The sequence below is a fragment of the Plectropomus leopardus genome, chromosome 12 (assembly GCF_026936395.1).
Source record: "Plectropomus leopardus strain MGB_pleo_1.0 chromosome 12, ASM2693639v1, whole genome shotgun sequence".
In the NCBI taxonomy this organism is placed as follows: Eukaryota; Metazoa; Chordata; class Actinopteri; order Perciformes; family Serranidae; genus Plectropomus; species Plectropomus leopardus.
The window spans coordinates 9,615,329-9,635,874 of record NC_142187.1 but is presented as its reverse complement, the minus strand read 5'-3'; positions in this window follow the sequence as shown (position 1 = coordinate 9,635,874).

Sequence of the window (20,546 nt, the reverse complement as noted above, 5' to 3'; positions counted from 1 at the left end):
TAAGGTGTTCTTGAGATATCACTTTCACCAAAATGTAAGGTCACTGTGACCTTGACCTTTGACCACCAAAACCTTATCAGTTCATCCTTAAGTCTACTTGAATGTTTGTGTCAAATTTGAAGAAATTCCCTCAAGGTGTTCTTCAAGATAGAGTTCACAAGAATGAGACATACAAGGTCACAGTGACCTTAAACTTAGACCTATGACCAACAAAATCTAATCAGTTCATCCTTGAGTTAAAGTAAATGTTTTAGTGAATGTGAAGAAATTCCCTTAAGGTATTCTTGAGATATCGCCTTCACAAGAATCAGATGGATATACAAACATATGTATGGACAACCCGAAAACATAATACCTCTGGACTCGGCGGTCATAAACGTGGAGGCATGAAACATGCTTCAGTTTTACGGGGGATTATAACCACAGTATTTCTTGACTGGGACCACTACCTTCTGGGAGTCTCCTCTGGTTTTCTAGGAAAGGCTCCCTGCCAAAAAATTGTCCAGTGCACAAGCACTTATAAAAGCAAAATGCTTACACAAATTTTTACACTCCTTGTGCAGTATGGTGCAAATGCAAGTGGTATCCATCTTATCTAAAGAGGGGACTGTGTTTTCAACAAAAAACCCCAAAACAAAACAAAAAAAGGACATAGAAGCAATGAATGTGTGTTTTGGGGGGTTATTCGCTGTCCAGCGGGACATCTTTCTGTCCCTGTGTGATATTTACTTCTAGTGCCACAAAAATCTGTATGTGTGTGTGTGTGAGAGTGTGTGTGTGCTTGTGTGTGTATGTTTATCTGTGTACATGGTGGTCAAAATGCAGGCAGTGCACTGCAATGTAATGCAAGGCTGAATGCAAGAGACAGTTACTCAGCAGCAGGCAGTCCCTTAGACAGACAGAGCAAAGACAATATTGTCCTTGTCTTGTAGATTTACAGCATATGCACAGAGAAGCGCTCTGTCTCCATCCAGCCATGCTCGGACTTATATAATAATAATAATATAAGTAAAAATAAAAGAATCACAGTGACATCTTATGGCCATTTGGGATAAAACAGACAGACACATGGACGGACAGATGGAGCAGGCAGACTGATAGAGAGAGAGGGAGAGAGAGAGAGAGAGAGAGAGAGAGAGGGTCAGACAGGCAGACAGACAGGACACTGAGCTGGTGTCTAACACTGTCTGATTTGGAGGCCGGCCAACTAGGGGAAAACTGTCAGACACTGGCAGGAAGCTGCTGATTAATCTGAGCAGTGATGGAGAAAAAAATCCTGAGAGAGCTAGGAAGCAGTGTGTGTGTGTGTTTGTGTGTGTTTGAAGAAGGAGACAGACAGAGGGAAAGAAAGGACAAGAGAGAGAGAGAGAGAGAGGAAGGCAGCAAAATATGACGAGGTGTGACAAAAGGTACAAAGAGGGACAGAAAGCCATTTATTGTCATGTTGTGGATAGTTTGTATCATTTTTATTCAACTGATTCTGCAGCACTGCTCATCCAAAATTCAATCCAATAAAGCAAATTGAATCGAAATTGAACAGAATAAAGAGAGCAGAGAGAAAGGAGTGAAAGGATAAATTAGGGACCGAGCGGGAGTAAAAGACAGAGAGGCAGTGAGAGAAAGAAGAAGAGACAGCAATGAAGATTCGGAGAGGTGTGATACAATATAAAGAGGAGAATATTTGGAGGGAACAGGAAAATTGATGTGGGTAAACTAGAAGATATGTGTTGTAAAAGGTGTAAAGAGGTATGAGAGGAATCAAAGAAGGACAAGTGGGAGAGGAAAGAGAGACAGGGAGAAAGGAAGTTTGGTGTTTGTTTAATAACAAGTCCACTGTTAATTCCGGCATACATCCAGACACCATGCAACACTTATTTTGACAACACGTCAACTTGGAAAAAAAAAAAAGATTGCACTCGTTGCCCTTGTTGCCCACGTTGGATTTGGTAGAAATGGGAGCTGTGACAGGCTAGTTGCTGACATTGAAATTGTGTGAACTGGATGGCTATTTAGAAAATTAACACTGAGTGCTCAATCCATTCGTTCAATTTCCACCGAATATTCAGGTCCATGTCACAGTGTCAGGTAGTCCAGATGTCCTTCTCCTTCTTTGGGGTTATTTCGTAGCATTCTCAGGCCAGATGGGACATGTAAACAATCCTGTGTGTTCAGTGCATGGTCTTCTCCTGGCTGGATCAAGCATCAACATCCAAGGCTGAAAAATTAAGCCAATGCGGAGGTGCCAAAAACTGCAGCTCCTTGAATGGCCACTTGAGGTTGGCTCCAAGAAAAGAGTCAATCTCCATAAACCCCTATATTTAAATACCTGACTTTATAGCGGAAATAAACATGTTTACAGCCAAAAAACTGCTTTGGTCTCTTTACCTGAATCCACACATTCATGACAACTCTAAGTAATGTGTTACGTTTTCTAAAGGCCCAAAGTTACGCACAATTAAGGGCGGCTTGAAAGGAAGGCTGTCTACGAGGCGTCGCTACAGTCTATATGTCTATATATCAGATCTACCCCTCGCTCTTCAAAAGCTCCAACCCCTTAATCTAAATATGCCCCCCCCCCAAAAAAAATGGTAATGGCCAAAATGCCGAACTCAAGGCCACAGTCCATAAACCAATGGATGACGTCACAGTAGTTACGTCCATTATTTTTACAGTCTTTGGATTGGTACCCAGATTAATTCAATACCTCAATATCTTTGTTCTTTTCAACAAAAGGTGCCGTGGTCCCACTCTAAACTCCTTCCAAATGTCCAGACTGCTCATCTCACAGAATTATAATCATTTTTAGGCACTTTTTCTCCAAGCCACTACCTTGTTAATTTTTAACTTTACTTTCTTTCTGTTTTTACCATTTTACAGGTAATACTCCAGTAATTTTTTAAAACTTTTTTTGTGCTGATTTTAGGACTATTTCTTATTCTTATTTCTTCTTAATTGCTAATTGCCCTCCTGCCATGTTTTTGAAAGAAATCAAGCTCAGGTTTCAAAGGGTTAAAATATGGTGTATATGTTGTACCTTTAAACTTCTGAAGCAAAAACTTTCTTTTTCAAATTCAAGTATGAATATGAGATGCAAACTGTTGCTTTTCAAGATTGCTTCTTGCCAGATATATTTTTGCTGGCATTCTACAATGTGATTTACTCACCCACTTACATTTGGCCAACACAGAAACAAATATATTCCATATATGAAACAGGGAGAGGAATTCACCGCCTGTTCTCTCATAGGAATGTGTTTTCCTTCACTGGTCATCATCTGGCCCAGACAGGCTTTCATTACACTGTCATTTGTTTCACCTCTCTCCCCTCCGAAAATCACATCCACACAACACAGAATCACTTTGAAATGGCACAGCAGCCATTGGCGACCCGAGGAGATTTGCAATTCAGATTCAGATCACCTTGGTGAGAGAAAAGGTTTAAATATTTAATATCGAAAAGTCCAAATGTGATCCTGTGTGATTGCATGTCATGTCAATAGCAAGTTCCTTTTAATTACTAATTTAAAGTGCCGTGGGTGATTCACTCACCCTCCTGTTGGCCAACACTGATGCAGAGAGTCAGCTTTCTTTTTTCCCTCCACAGATGCACTGTGGGAGATCACCTGTCAAGAGACTTGCTGCTTTTCTGATCTTGATCTAAATGAGTGCCGTGCTTCTCTACTCGTCACACATTTTAAGATGTCAGCCCACACATACAGAGGCGAACATATATGACTACATGCATGCAGTCATTTCAAAGAGTATTTAAGTGATGAGGTATTAGCTATTGGCAGACAGGGGTGGTGGTCCCTCTTTTTAAGAAGGGGGACCGGAGGGTGTGTTCTAACTACAGGGGGATCACACTCCTCAGCCTCACTGGTAAGGTCTATTCATGGGTACTAGAGATGAGGGTCTGTCGGACAGTCGAACCCCGGATTCAGGAGGAGCAATGCGTTTTTCACCCCGGTCATGGAACTGTGGACCAGCTCTGGACCGTTGGCAGGATCCTTGAGGGTGCATGGGAGTTTGCCCAACAAGTCCACATGTGCTTTGTAGACTTGGAGAAGGCATTCAACCATGTCCCTCGGGGAGCCTTGTGGGGACTGTGAATATAGGGTTTTGGACCCCCTGATACGGGCTGTCCGTGCCCTGTATGACCGGTGCCAGAGCTTGGTCCGCATTGCTGGCAGTAAGTCAAACTCATTTCCGGTGAGGGTTGGACTCCGCCAGGGCAGCCCTTTGTCACCGATTCTGTTCATAACTTTTATGGACAGTATTTCTAGGTGCAGCCAAGGTGTTGAGGGGGTCCGGTTTGGTGACCTCAGGATTGGGTCCCTGCTTTTTGCAAGGACCCAATCCGATTTACCGGTCGATTTACCAGTAGATCTTCGTTCCTACCCTCACCTATGGTCACAAGCTTTGGGTAGTGACAGAAAGAACAAGATCGTACAAGCGGCCGAAATGAGCTTCCTCCATTGGGTGGCTGGGCTCTTCCTTAGAGATAGGGTGAGAAGTTCGGTCATCTGGGAGGAACTCAGAGTAAAGCCGCTGCTCCTCCGCGTTGAGAAGAGCCATATGAGGTGGCTTGGGCATCTAATTAGGATGCCTCCCAGACACCTCCCTGGTGAGGTGTTCAGGGCACGTCCCACTGGTAGAAGACCCTGGGAAAGACCCAGGACATGCTGGAGAGACTATGTCTCTCAGCTGGCCTGGAAACGCCTTGGGATCCCCTGGGAAGAACTGGACGAAGTGGCCAGGAAGAGGGAAGTCTGGGTTTCCATGCTTAGGCTGCTGTCCCCGTGACCCGACCCCGGATAAGCGGAAGAAGATGGATGGATGGATGGATGGATGGTATTAGCTACTTGAAAGTAGGACTGCCACTAATGCTTATGTTCTGTATTGACTTTTTTGATTACTACTTTTTTTTTTCAATTGATGGATTAGTTTTTTAGATAAAGCAAAAAAATACTCATTTTCCCACATTCCTTTGTTAACAGTGGCTTGCCATGACAAAAAAATTGCTGCCACAAATTTATCTTATATCTTTTGAGATGGACCCTTCATTAGAAGAATTTTTGGAATATAAATATATGTACTATACATATATATATTTGGCTATGCATTGTATCACAGAGCGCAGAGTGTACTCTGGGCACAGACTGAGCAGTAGAACACCAGGTGCAGTGAAAGTCAAACTTAACTGTTTATTATATTGAATCTAAAACTTTGCTTTCACTCCCAGTAGGTGCTCCTCTCATCCATTATTTGATCTGATCAGCTCTGAATGGATAGATAGACTAATTATCCACCCCATGAGAACTCATGGAGAGCTCTGCCTGCACTGTGTTCACGGAACCATAAAACCCTCCAAATTTAGAGAGGGGACGCAGAATGATACAAAGGTACACTCACTTCCAAAATAAAATAAAATTCAGCAGCTATTGCCACATACACACTAAAGTGACAAGTCCAACACTAATCCCTAGTACATGTAATACCTGTGAAGACTTAGCTTTTTAAACTGACATTTATATCTACTTTAAGTTCAAGTTTAGCTGAGATGTGACGGATTCCACATCCAAACAGCATATAAAAAGTGAAGAGCTGCCAAAAAATAAAAATAAAAAGTGTCCAACCTGTATGATACTCTTGACAACAGTAGATGCTGTATGCAAGTGTAATCTTGTAGCTCCAAAACAAATAACCACTGCAGTGGAAAAAATCTCTTTTCTCATTACTTTTGCCCTGTGAAAATTCAAGAAATATGTTTGGAAAAGTCAAATTGCCCCTTTTGGCTTCAAACAGGGCACCAAAAAAAGTTTTTGGCTTGCTCACTAATGGAGGATGGCAGTCACTTTAATGGCAACCAAGATTCACTGCAACAAAAAAAGCATCAACATTTTTGAAGAAACATCTCAAACCACTCCTGCTGCAAATTCTCATCTTTTGATACATGCATCCAATATAGTACAAACACTGAGAGAGAATCAGAAATGATTCCACCAGTTTTCATGACCAAGCTCATCAAGGTGGTAAATCACATTATAAACAACCTCTGCTTGTCCCAACAATTGAGGAGCCATTTTGACAGAAAAGCACTCTTCCTCCCTCTCCTCCTCCTCCTCTCTTGGTTTTAAGATTGCATAGCACTGACTGAAGAATGAGCTGCGTTCATCTCACAAAAAAGGCAGGTAAGTTAAGCCGCACTTTTCATTCTTCCATTAAAGCCCAGAGAATGAATCTCCAGATAATACTCGCACCTTTGGCCTCGGGAATTGAAAAGCCCCCGTGTGTCTGCTGAATGCGAGGCCATATTGGATCTGGGAAAAAGGCCCCAGACGCCATTACAGCTCATTTAAAGTTAAAGATGAAGCTTTTTTTTGCCCTGGGGTGTATAGAGTCTCCTCAGAGAGGAGGGCTGATATTAGCTACAGCCTTCAGAAGAACAGACAGGAGGGAAGCCTTTTAAAACAATGCAGCACTTCAGTGAGCCATACACTGGAACGACTTTATGGTTTAGACCCGTGGAAAAAAAAAAGTTTTGACTTAACCTGTTAACACTATGTCAAACTGTGATAAAGCTGTGACCTAAAGACTGAAAAAGATTAGGCTGAAAAAGGTATTTTAAAAAAAAAATCAACTGGGTTAAAATTGTGCAATGTAAAGTACAAATAATTTAAAATTAAAAATTTTACATTAGATGATATTAGTTTTGTTTGTATCCATCCAATAATCTTTTTACATCTGTATTACTACTGTATGGACCTAATTAATTTGATCAAGTTCCAAGTCTTATGGTGTTAGAGATGTTCATACTATAAATAAATCATGGCCCCGTTTACACCTGGTATTAACATGTGTCTTAGGTGATCCAATCACAAGTGGGCAGTGCTAAATACAAGCGTAAATGACCACCAAGAGTCACTGTGCTTCAGTCAGTCAAAAAAATTGTTGAGGTGGTTTGTAACAAAAGACTGTATATAAAGATGATTGACAAAAGATCTCAATTGCCACCTGCTGGCTGGCTGTATCATAGGTCATAAACTCCACCCCCTCTATGTTAGATAATGGGACATGGACCAAACTAAAAACTCAAACAGCAAATAATTTTTCCCCAAGGATGGTTTCTGTTATTCTGGTTTTTGATTGTTAATGCGCAGACTCTGGTTCCAACTGACGTCACCAGCACAAGATGGCAGCGGCTGTATCCAGGATATTTTGGCTTCATTTTTGTCTAATGGGAGGAAGGGGGGAAGGATTGTCCATCTTTTCGTTTGGAACACATTTGACTGCATGTCCTTTGAAGCATCATGATGCGTCCCCAAAAAGGACAACGTCATCAGTGCAGAATGTGGCAGTTGTTTTGTTGACGACGGGCTAACAGTAAAAAATTTGCCCATTTTAGGACAAGTTGGACAAATTAATAACGATCAATTGTTTGCCCTATGAAAGTATACATGTTGAATTCTGCTGACAATGACATCTCCAGCTGTACAGACTCAACTGCTTATGTAACTGATGACAAATAGGGAGCGGCTAGCAAACATATGGACGTAATAACCCATTGACCTTCTAGTCTGGCTGACATAGGCAGTTACAAATCTGAACAGTCAAGAGGTCAGCTCGAGACATATGATAGACACAGGTGTGAACAGCAATGTGTCTCGACTTTCCACTTGTGTTGGGATCACCAAAGTTAACACCAGGTATAAACAAGCTCAGAGGAAATCAATGCCTGTTTGGAATTGTAGAAAAAGCACATTTAAACTTAAAAACACAACAGCGTGGTTTGCAAAATTAGAAGTTAAGAAAGTTAATTCGCAAATTAACTCTGTGGACGAGGACCCGCTCCCCATGTAGATATTAGCGACTTATTCTCGGGTAACGAAAACATGATTCTCATTTTTTGATGATTCTACACTAAAGAAAATATACTTATATTATATTACACTTCTGCCGGTATATCTCCCTAGATCCTACACACTGAAGTTTAATTACAATATACATGATGTGAGAACTGGGTTACCAAATTAATAAATAAATAAATAAACAGCAACAGAAAATCCATAAATTTAAGTAAGTGTCCTACACCTACTAACGTATATATCTGTCCTAAAAATCCTTGTGTGTGCTTATACAAAATCTGAGTGTGCTTTCTATGTATGTACGTGTGTGTTTCTGACAGTGTGTGTGTGTGTTTATCCCGTTGGCATATGCAAGTGTTCTGTGTGAGTGTGTGTGTGTGTTCACCCAATCAGCTGTATGAGGAAACACACCCACTTCAACTTCTTACCAAAGCCGCTTCCCCCCGATTGGCTGCTATGCATCAGGCACGCTGCTCCGCCATTGGTTTGGACACAAGGAGGAGGCAGTTTGTTGCTGTTGCTAAGATCCTGTTGCTAGGTTCCCAGCTGTTGCTAGGAGACATGTGATGCATTATGGATGGTTGGTTTTCTTGTGGAGGAGCGAATCTGAAATGCTGATGACTGGACTCGCACTCATTACTCTGGCTGCCTCGCTATCACTCTGTCTTTATCATTTTCTATCACACTCGGTATATCCATCATTCTCTGTCTCTGTCACTCAGTCATTCTGTCTCTTTGTCATTCTGACACTAGTTCAAATTAGCATTAATGGCATGACCATATTTAAGTACAGCATTGCCAAAGTAGGTTTTACAAGGTTTATTCAGATGAGATTAATATTCAAGGGGCAGGGGGGTCTTAAAATATTTGCCCTGCCCATCTGTAATTAAACTTGTCTTTCCAGACAGCCCCCGTACAACATGAGGAGTATTTGTCCTTTTCTCACGTTAGTCCTTAGACCTTATGGTCGCTCATCTCAGTCAGAGTACTTCTCTACTCTCCCCATAATGACATACAATGTATTTTGTCTTCTTGTTTGAAGGACCTGTTAATTATGGGAGGACCAACAAGTAGCCAAAGAGGTACATAAAATTTTAGGGGGAAGAAAAGTCACCCAAACATGCTGTATGTTTTCCAGATTAGATTACTGACAAGTGGATGCAATACGAGCATATAAGAAACCTGAGTAAATTGACTGGATTTTTTTTAAATGGAAATGGCAAAGAGCAACTTAAAAAGAAATGGCCCAAAGATTTGCAAGAAATTAGTAAAAAGTTACAAGTAAATCAATTTAAATAAGCACAAAAAAGACAATCAAAAAACAAAAGAAAAAATGACTGTAAGAACAAGGTAAAACTAAAACATAAAAAAAAGTTTAAACAAAAAAAAATCAAATAATTCCACCCAGCTAATTTTCAGGTGATATTCTCATCACCTTTTACTTTTTTTTTTTTTTTTTTTCCAATATGTAGGAAATTTCTTGGCAAGTTGTTCATTGCTTTTTCCCCCATGATGTTTAAAGATATCAAGCCAATTTCTCCAGTGTCAGGGTTTGGAACAACCACATTTAAAACAAAATGTAATTGCGACCATTCTCTAACCTGTAATGTTAATCATTGTATTACAGACCACTGTCCACAACCTTGAAGAAGTGCACTACCTGTCACCACAAGCAGCCAAGGAAAAGGTACAAAAAGGGAACACAACTTGTACTGTGGTAAGGTGAGGGCATAGAGGATTGATGATGTTATAATGAATTACATTGCAATATCCGCAATACCATTTGTTAACTGATTCACTGCTTTCTTTTTTTTTGACTGGGTATTGTAATGGTTTGACCTCTCTCATAACTTGAGTGAGGTGGCAAAGGAAAGACTTTCCATTTATGAAGATAAAATGGAAAGCAATAAATATAACAGTAAATCAAACCAATAGAAAATCCTGCAGGTAAGATGGTAAGTAGAGCTCACTTTCCTCTTCTAGGTTTCTCCTCCGTAGGGTAAGTTTAGGCAAACTATCCTGGTTGGATGGTTCGTTAAGGTTATGATAGATCAGTTTTTGATTAATTAACATATTTTGGGGTGATGGGTTGTAACTATTTTGATTGTAATTTTCTTTAGTTAACTTTTTTCCCCTTTTGTTTCACAGGGTAAAAAAAACAATTATGAAACCAAAGTACCCTCAGTATATATTAGGCGACACTTCAGTTTAGTTCAAGTTCAGTTCCAGAACTTTAACAGGAATAATTTTCACATAAAGAACAAACCACTGTGCCAGTCAATTTGACACCATAACAAAATGACTGCATAAATAACACCCCAGGGCTAAATGCTTATCTACACAAAAATAAACAGCTTTTGTCCTGTTGAGCAGCATTCAGCATACATGACAAGGGACTGCACTTAATAGCCTACATACTGTAGCATCTGCTGTGTTTTAAAATCTGAGCATCTACATGGAAATCTGTTGGAGGAAAGTGGAGGTGGTACTTCTCACCACCTCCACTTTCTCACCTTCCATCAAGCAAATAGCAAAGACTTTGATCAGGCAGCGAGGCAGCTCTTTGATGCACAATGATCCAGCATGCCTTTTGAGTAGTGAGGGAAATATTGGCTGCAGCACCTCTGTGCACTGACAACATGAAGGTAATGATGCTCATTTTGTACAGTGCACTTTACATTTGAAGCGTGATGCTGGCGGTGTTATCTTGGAAAGAGTGTAGCAGTGGAATTGACTTCACAAGGTTATCATCCATACAAGCAATTCACTGTGCTCTGTGAATATTCATGAAATTCTAATATAATTAAGCAAGAGAGACATGACGCAAAAGGAACTGATTTAATTTTTCTGTTTAAAGCATTTTTTGTTTGCTTTTTAGATATGACTCTACGATGCCTCAGAACATCCCAGCTCAGTTAATTTCAACCTGTTCTCATTCCCAGGTAGTCAAATACCACCACTTTGTCACTCCCGGCTTCTGATGCTGCCACATAAGGCCCCTCGTGTCGGATGCACAGCTGTCTCCTGGGTGAAACATATATAAAGATGGACAACATGACAGCTCCCGATAAGTGAAGCTAAAACTTCTTGATTGCCCCCTGGTGGCTGGCTGCAGTATAGCTCTTAAACCCCGCTGCCTCCATGGTAGTGGATGGGACAAACAGAAATGTCAAATATATTTTTCCAAAGATGGTTTCTCATATTTTAGGTAGTTCTTATCACTGATGTTTAAGTGTTTGTTTTTTTTATTAGTTTAGTTTATTTTGTCTTTTGACTCTATAAAAAGCAGGTCTGATGTAATGATTGATAACTGTCTCTCTATGTGTGTGTGTGTGTGTGTGTGGATGTCAGTCACTGGGCTTGCAATTGGTCAGACGTGTGCATCGGCAGGGACTCAGTACCGGAGAGGGAGCTACTGTGCAGTCTCTGGGTTCAAATAATGTCACCAGTACAAGTATCTGGGACATTTTGGTTTCAGTTTTATGCATGACAGTCAGCATCTTTTTGGTAAGTAACAATACATTTTGTTGATTTTCCATGTAACTGGTTTCCGTGTAACTTAGAACCGGGATTAAAAGACAAACTATTCTGACGGGGGAATTAAATGCAGGTGGAGGCAAAGGGCAAAGAAGCTGAGGTGAGGGGAATATGGTGATTAGGCAGAAGAACAGGCACAGAGCTGATTGGCTGAGAGAAACTCAGAAGCAGTGAATGACTAATGCGGCTGATGTAGCACAGGTGTGTAGCTGGGCAAATGAGGAGAGGCAGTGCAAGATCACAGGAAACCATAAACCTTAAACAGAGACTCCAAAACCAAGAAACACAATCTTCTTAATAATATAAAGACTAAATGACAACAGAAACAGACTAACTATTATTGTCAACTTAAATGAGTCAGTTGGACAGGCGGGAACTCGACACAGCGGACATCTGGCCAGAGTCAGGCTCTAAATTATGTGCCAGCGTAAGATGGCAGCTGTCCTATTGGGGATATTCTGACTTCATTTTTGTACAGAGGGGGTTAGTGGAGATGAGTCGTTCATCTCTATATATAGTCTACGATATATGCTGAGGGGAAAACAAACAAAAAAAGTAATGACCAGCATAGCTGGTGACCACACAACCAGCATATGTTGTGTTTTGGTGATGGGATTGTGATGGCCAGCATGGGATACTGTGCTAGATGTTGGTGATGGTAGCATTCACGAGGTTGGAGTGCTGGTATGCTGCACAACCTCACTGAATGTTGGCATGATGATAAAAGCCACAGGGTTTTACAGTAATAATATAAGCACATTAAAAGAAGTATGCAACAATTAACATTTCTTCTACCCCCCCTTTCTCACACACAAACACGCACACACACACACACACACACACATACGGACATGTGTCTGTCTGCCTTGTCGGGATTCAAAGACAAGCAGGTATTTTCGACGTGCAGACTTGAGCAATTTTCAAAGATAAGAGCTACGACTGAGTGGCTCCTCAGCCATCTGGGTGGAGTGTGTGTGTATATATGTGTGAGAGAGAAAGTGTTATAAAGAGATACATAGGAAGAAAGTGAGTGTGTGTCTGCGTATGATTGCCACAGTGGGGAGTATGTCAGCTAGTGTGTGTGTACACTTGTGAGAATTAGGATTGTGCAAGGTGCTGGGATGTGTGTTTGTGTGTGTGTGTGTGTGTATGTGTGTGTGTGTGTGTATGCCAGATCCGTGACAAGCCAACTGTGACAGGCTCTAATAGCTCTCGAACACATCCGTCTGAACACGCCGCTGCTCGTTGTGTGTGCGTTTTCTCTGTCTGTTTTATCTTTGGCTCCGTTATCACTTCAAGTCTTCTCCTCCGTTCCCAGCTCAGCGCTGCTCTCCTCCACTGCCAACGCCACCGGTGCGAGACAGATAGAAGAGGAAGTTGGCCGAGAAATGGCATCGATAGAAAGTTCTGCTCGGCGGCGAAACTCTGAGCTCAGACCTTTAGTAAACACAGGGTGCCCATGTTAGCGTGTGACAGTAGATTTGAGCCGGTCGATGAACTGAGGAGGTCGCTAACATCCGTCTTCACACTCACAACCTCTAAGCTGCCCCAGATATTATCTGAGGGGAAAATGGCTCAGAGTGAGTGACAGTGTGGGGATGTGAACCAGCCACTTCCAACAGTCAGTGTTGATTTTATCAACATTTAACCAAGACTGCAAGCTTCCTGTATTTAATCAAGAGTTTTAATATTATACATGTAAAACCAAGTAATCTTTGAGTCATTTTACAATATTGGCGCTTTTCCACTACATGGTACCGGCTCTACTCTACTCTACTCTACTCGCCTTTTTATGGTCTTCCATTAGGAAAAAGTACCTGGTACCTGGTACAACCTTTTTAGTACCTGCTCTGCTGGGATTGTAAAAACAGCCGACCGGGTACTAAGAGGTACTAAAAGGTGACGTGGACACACTGCAGACCACTGATTGGTCAGAGAGAAACGTCACTACGTCATCAATGCACAGATGGAATACTCTGAACAGCGCAAACATCAAAGCTATTGTAGCAGCCGTGGTCTTGTATCACTTTTCTTCTTTCCCAAAATGGCAACCAGAAAGATGACGCCGTGGTTGCTTGAGGAGGTGCAAACATTCCTCACCTTGCTGGCCGACAAGCGTATCCAGCGAATGCTAGTCTGTGTGTATGCATAGTTCATATTACAGAAGAGCAAAGGGCAGCTCGGCTCCTCCAAGACATTTAGGGGTAGCTCTAAAAAATGGTTCACTATTGTGTTACAGATTATATATTTTCTGCACATAAGGGTTCCTTAAATAATAAAAAAAAAGGAAGTAATATGTCAATGTGTTTATTCACTCTTTCCATTCCATTTCCGAACATCTGTCTCCACGTGTTTATCCCTGCTGTGGCCATCTGTGTGTGAAGCGGTGCTGCGCTCCACTTCCTACATTTACGTAGTCACCTGAACTCCTCATCATCTGTCAGAAGGGACAGAGAGAGAGAGGAAATGATACTGGCGGGTATTAGTAGAATCTTTTTCGCAGTAACCCTGTTATTGACCGCGTACTGCTGCACACTTTATGAATGTTACATGTTGTAGTAGAGATGCCCACCGCAAATGGGGCTCCCCCGAAGTAAGAGTGTCCTACAGCATCGCTATGACGACCAGCTACACTGAGCCTATACTATCTTCAAATGGAAAATGACAACCAGAAAAGTACCCGATACCAAAGGCGAGTAGAGTAGAGTAAAGTAGAGTAGAGCCAGTACAATGTAGTGGAAAAGCGCTCCATGTCATCATCTTTTCCTAAACCACTGTAACTTTACTTGACTAAAGATAAAAATACTTTACTAGCCAAAACCTAACTTTTGTTACTTTGCTTGACTAAACCTAACTGTCATAATTTTAACAAAACTTAGGCTTTTTGAAAAAGTAGTTGTTTAAATATAAAACATTAACCCTAACCAAACTGTATGCTGGATTGGTGCCTATTTTGTAAATATACTGTATAACTACATTTTAGTATATTGGGGATTTAACAAAGTAGTATAAAATTATATATTAATATATTTAAAACAAAACACAAGGAGAATTTTTAAAAAGTCATTTAACAATTACAGTCCTAATCTGTAAAAACAGCACTGAATATAGAAATAAATATATATATATATATATATATATATATATATATATATATGTATATATACATATACACACACAGAAATAAAATAAAAGACATCACCTAGCAACACCAAAACATTTTCAGCTGCGATCGTCCTTCATGTCCACCAACACACATCATATCTATCACAGTCCTATTCTCCTACTAATTTTCCCACGTGCACATGTCAGTCCGCTCCGGCAGCCGCACATCATTTGTAATTATGCAAAACAGTCCTTTCTCGTCACACGGAGGAAAGCAATTTTTCTATGCAAATGGTTAAATTCCCCGTGAGGGCCACCATTGGATGCGTGCTTATAAACGCGCTAATGATGAGTGACGGCGAGTGATATTGGGGTCACCGCACGTGTGACACCGATGAAAATGATCAACTAAATGCCAGAAGTGTCCTCACAACGGGTGAACCGCGTAGGGGAGATGGGGCCGAGTTGTACAGCCGTGGCCATTAGTAATCCAATTGGACGAGGCAGTAATGAGAAAAGATCTGTGGGGTGATTTGAATTAAAGAATTTATTTTTTCCATTTTAATAATTTCCTTCAAGTCTCTTTGAGAGGAAGGTTGAAGTGATAATTGTTCAGATTCTGCACAGTTCCATACAAAGACACCTGCACATTATATGATCTTAATTGGGTTGTGGTATCATTGGAAATTGGGCTCAAATCATTTAAAATGCCCTCGTTCACCTTCATTCGGAAGATTTTACACCAGTGGAAAGACCCCACGATGGCCACACACATCTGTTTAGCCATTAGGCAGAAGCTTGGATTTCGGGGGCATTTACTTCAAAAATGCAGGTTTTGAAGTCCAGAGACAGGCTGGGAATAATCAGCATGAAGAGATGACTAAAATTAGCAAGTTATGTCATCATTACCTCCACTTTTGTTCAGGACTGATGAGATATGGATTTCCATTCCTTTTTTTCTCACTTATCTAGCATTCTGACTGTAACTCTGTTGTCAAGTGCCCACTTTAGCGCTGGTGTGCACACAGCTGCAAAAGGAGTGACATATGGATTAGTGAAAAAGAAAACCTAACGCTGCATGCACGGTGACATGTTATTGTTTCGACAGCCCAAAATTCCAAAATCCCATAGTTTGAAAAATGTCCCATTGGACCATAAGCCAATAGGCATTTGTTTACGGAAAACAGGCTGTCAAAAATATGGTCTTTCAGTTCAATGGGGCGTTTTTTGGGACAACCGAGGATTTGAAATTTTGGGCCATCGGAGCAATGCACAATCCCCACATGCACAACTTTGCAATGCATTGTCAGATAAACGAAAACCGAAAGTTTTACCCCAGTGGAGGTTGTGTGACAGACAGCCATTGAATGTGATGCAGTTTTTCCAGACTACCATATGTTGAAAGTGTCCATACATACAGAATTATACCCTATGTGAAAAAAAAATATTTATGTATATTGACTTTCGTTAAAAAAATAAACCATTTAATTTTGTAGTGTTACATTAGCTGAAGTACGATTCATATTTGTGATGACTATGATGAATTTTTTTTTATATCCAAAATTCTAAGGTGAGAGAGAGAACACACGCAGATGCAGAAACATCTTCAACTTGATGACACAGGTAATTTGACGGCACATGCACAGTAAAAGCTCACAACATGATGAAAACTGTTTACAAAGGCTCCTAAAAAGTGATGCACAAGGTTGGGAAACATTTGCTGGTTATATTATTTGTGACTAATTAAGCTGTTGAAGTCAGCTTGCCATCAGACTGGTGTTGAAAAATCCCCCCAAATTTTGTGTGTGGCTTATTTAATATTTTGATCACATGATTCAAATACATTGCTTATTACCAAATTCAGACAAATTTAAAACACCATAGCAATAACATTTGAATCACAGGAACACAATGTTTAATACAGCCAAAAAACTCCCCCAAAACCATACATTTCAGGTGATTTTCCAATTGTGATGGATAGCTGACTTGAATAATTTAATAAGCCCAAAACCATGGCAACAAAGAATGTGCCCCAGCTGTGAGCATCACTGTTTGAGTTCCCCTGGAAACAGTTTGTGTTGTGAACTTCTTGCAGCTCCTTACCTAAATACTGGGTAATGGTTATGTCATTAAATTAATGTTTTTGTGTATCATCAAATAGGTGATTTTTTCCAAATGCTGTGCAAGCTTTATATTATGGTCACAATAACAGTTCTCTGTTTGGTATTAAAGCCAGGGATACCTGGATAGAGCAAGAACTAGTCTTTCCTCAATGTTATTCTGGTGATTTTGTCAAAGTTTGACAAGCAAGGAGCTCAGGATCCAGGATTACATCAAGAAAAACTGATCCAGTGAAAAAGCAGACCAAGTGGATAGTTATGAATGCAATGTAGATCTTGTTGTAAGACTAGTTTATACTGTTCAAATCCTCCATTTGAATGAGGCCATGTATGTGCCCTTTACAGCGACTTGTGCAACAGAGTCTGCTCATGCTGGAAGCTCCCAGTTGAGACATTTTGAACCTGTGTTTTTATGACTGAGTTTTATTTTATATATTCAGTAAAATCAGATAACCAGTCTGACTATTATGGCTGTGAATGTGCATGTATGTGATTGCTTTTCATGGTAAAACCGCTACCATTTCAGAGATGATGAGTCTGACTGTCTTTAAACACCTTCTATTGATTATAGTCACAGAACATCCAACCATGTGCACACGCTCCTCGCAGACTCATGTACAAAAGGGGACAAAATATTTGAACCACTGTAGTGAAACTGCAGACATCTTGTTTCGGAACAAAACTCTTGCTGCATCCATCTGTGAACTGCTGTAAGCCTTTTTGTATTTCTTCACGCTGCAAGAATAACAATGGCCCATTAGCAGCCCTGGCAGTGACACGGCAAATAGCTACTCCATAGTTCTACAAATAACAGCAGATGATTTTGAACTGCACACAGACGTGACTGCTGACTTTCAGCAAACCTCATTAGCTAGAAGGAGAATTACTGACGATATTTCCCTCTACGCAGTGTGAGGACTAAGAGCAACAATGATATCTTGTTTCGATGTTAAATTAAGTATAATACTACCAGCCTCAGCGCATAATGTTGCTGTCTGGACAAGAAAGATGTTAAGGTAGTTCTGTTTTTGTTTTTTCTTTTTTCATTTTTCACTTGAAACTTCTCACAGTCATTTATTTGCTAAATGAGTTTCATGCCCTCTCAGGCCACTAAAACTTGTTCAAATCCCTGTTGTGCAATTTCAAATATGTTTGGTGTCATAAGGATTATAAACACGCATTTTCTCATTCTTGTAAATGTTTTTTTTTTTTTGAAAATCTCTGTTTGTTTTTTTTCTACGACGGCAATGGCAAATGACACCATGGGAATAAAAAATAATGACCAGTTTACAAATTTCCTGCATCAAGGACCAACATCCAACAAAAATGGTTTGGACTCAAATTACATACATACAGCAATGTATCAACTATTGTTTTTTGGTTTTTTTTCTTTTAATAAAGGTGTTTCAGGCTCCTCTGAGAATCTGCATACTGTGAAAAAAGGAATTAAGAAAAAAACTTGTGTTTTAACGCTGACCACTTTTTTTTAATCATTACAAGATATCTCCATGAAATGTACCATAGATATTCATGGAAGAAGGATCTCAGTGACCTCTGACTTTTACTTTAGGCCATCTTTAGAATTTAACAAATTTGCATTCATATGATAACATTATGATAACGATCCTTGTGTACAACAATCTGCAAAAACTACTGAAAACCCTGTAGTATGCATGCCAGGCCAGTAGTTAGCAGTGTAACTTTGTAATGATCTACCGTAGAAGAACACCACAGGCAGGCACACAGAGCAGCTGTGACACCACCATTTTCACGGGATCCACGCATTGCCAGTTTACACAGCTTTTTCACTTTTACACAGCGGCCAAATGTGTTATAACAACATCTGGGTCTGTCACGTAATGCCATGGGGCCTCAAAAGCGTTTTTTCCATGGACTTATATTGTGAATGAGATGCTTTTAAAATGTCACAACCTCCGCAAAATGACACATTTCGCAACTGAGAACTGATCTATTCAATATGATAACATTCTAAAAGTTTTAAGAGCTGCACGATTCAATCATTTTATCTCCATTCAAGTTAGCAGAGGGCAAAACTGCTCAGCCGGTAAATGTCTCTAGTGCCCTCTCTCTGTGGGCCCCACAATGCTGAGGAACCAAGTGATTTCATACTGTGAATTTCAAGCTTTTTTGGATCGAATCATGCATCGCTGTGCAATTTTCATTGGAATGACCCCGTCTCCGTCGCTGTATCTAGCACTCTTTATACATCCATGATCCTTGGCCCAGCCACTTTGAGTTAGCACAAAACGATGGAGGGTGACATCGCTGTGCAACTCGGTGTGAAAATACAAAGCTTAGCCACTCTAAATCTACTCATATGACTCATCATTGAAGAAAGCAGCATCTCACTGAATCGATTTCCCTACTTCCTACTCTCTAAGTCAACACTGCTGGCCAGCAACACAAGCTTATGTACCAAGAGCGTTTTTTCCACAATCAATACCAAAGCTGCTGTTTCACCTGAATAAGCACTCTAAAAAAGCTGTTCATCCACTCGGCTTCATCTAAAAAGACGCCGTTTGAATGATAATGCCAAGGTGATGTAATGCCCGTGTGTAAAAGAAAAAATAGATGTTTTATACTGGCCACAGAAAGACTGATTGTCATCATTGGGTTCAAAACAGTGATTAGAAGCATAAATAAGATTAACCTATTCAAAAGATTTTGTCGAGCTTAAGTATCACCAACCCTCATTGAATGTAGTAATTATATTGAATTCCATTTACCTGCTTTGGTTTCAGGGTCCTGTCACTGTGCATGCTTGCTCACAGTCATGGCTTACTAGGACATGTGAATAGAATGGAGCAGTCATTAATGTTATCAGTAGCACCTGCTAGAACTCCTTTCACAAGTCAAAATCTCTCCTGTTGAAAAAGGCCAATTAGATGACTACATGAATAGTACACAAATCTTCTAGGTTTCAGTCACAGATAACCAAACGAAACCAAACAGATAAAATTATTGATCTACCCGGTAAACAAAGTGTCAAATAAATAGTCTAGTGTCTAAAAAGCCACACAGGCAAACATCCATCTTCACTTTTTGCACGTTTTCTTTTTTCTTGCTCTTTTTAATCTTTTTTTTCTTTTTTTTTCTCTGTACATACCGTACATATCTTTATTATTACTGTTATTTTATTTTATTCTGTCTCCGGCTTCCTCCCATAGTCCAAAGACATGCAGGTCAGGTTAATTGGTGACTCTAAATTGCCCTTAGGTGTGACTGTGAGCGTGTATGGTTGTCTGTCTATGTGTCGGCCCTGCGATAGTCTGGCGACCTGTCCAGGGTGTACCCCGCCTTCCGCCCGATGACAGCTGTGATTGGCTCCAGCCCCCCTGCGACCCTTACGAGGACAAGCAGTTACAGAAAATGACTGACTGACTGATTTTATTTTATTCTATTCTATTTTTCTATGTTAAGTTCCTTCCATTGTATATATATTTGCATTATTTTGCCTCTTTAACTAATATTTTATTCAGTTGCTGCTCTCTTATTAGCTGCTATAACAAAACAATTTTCCTCACGAGATTAATAAAGTATTTCTATTTCATTCTATTCTATTCTAGACAGCAAAAGCCCTGCTTTTATCAGTGAATTTCCAAAACTGCTTCCTTACATTATTTCTCTCACGGCTGTCTGTTTAACATGGTGTTTGTATTAACAAGGAGAGCAAGACCAGCCAAGTTCACTGAATGCAACACGACATGCATTGGATCAGACCGACATTGCGTTTAAGCAACTTTGAATATGTCAAGATCATCACAGATTTTACTTCATTTGCTTCTTCAGTAGCTTGAAACTTAGCCTGTCAAACCATGAATTTTGTGGAGCCTTTGTGAAGAAAGGTTGTGGATGTCTTCTGTGGCACCTTCCCATGAACAGCTTTTGAGTATATCATT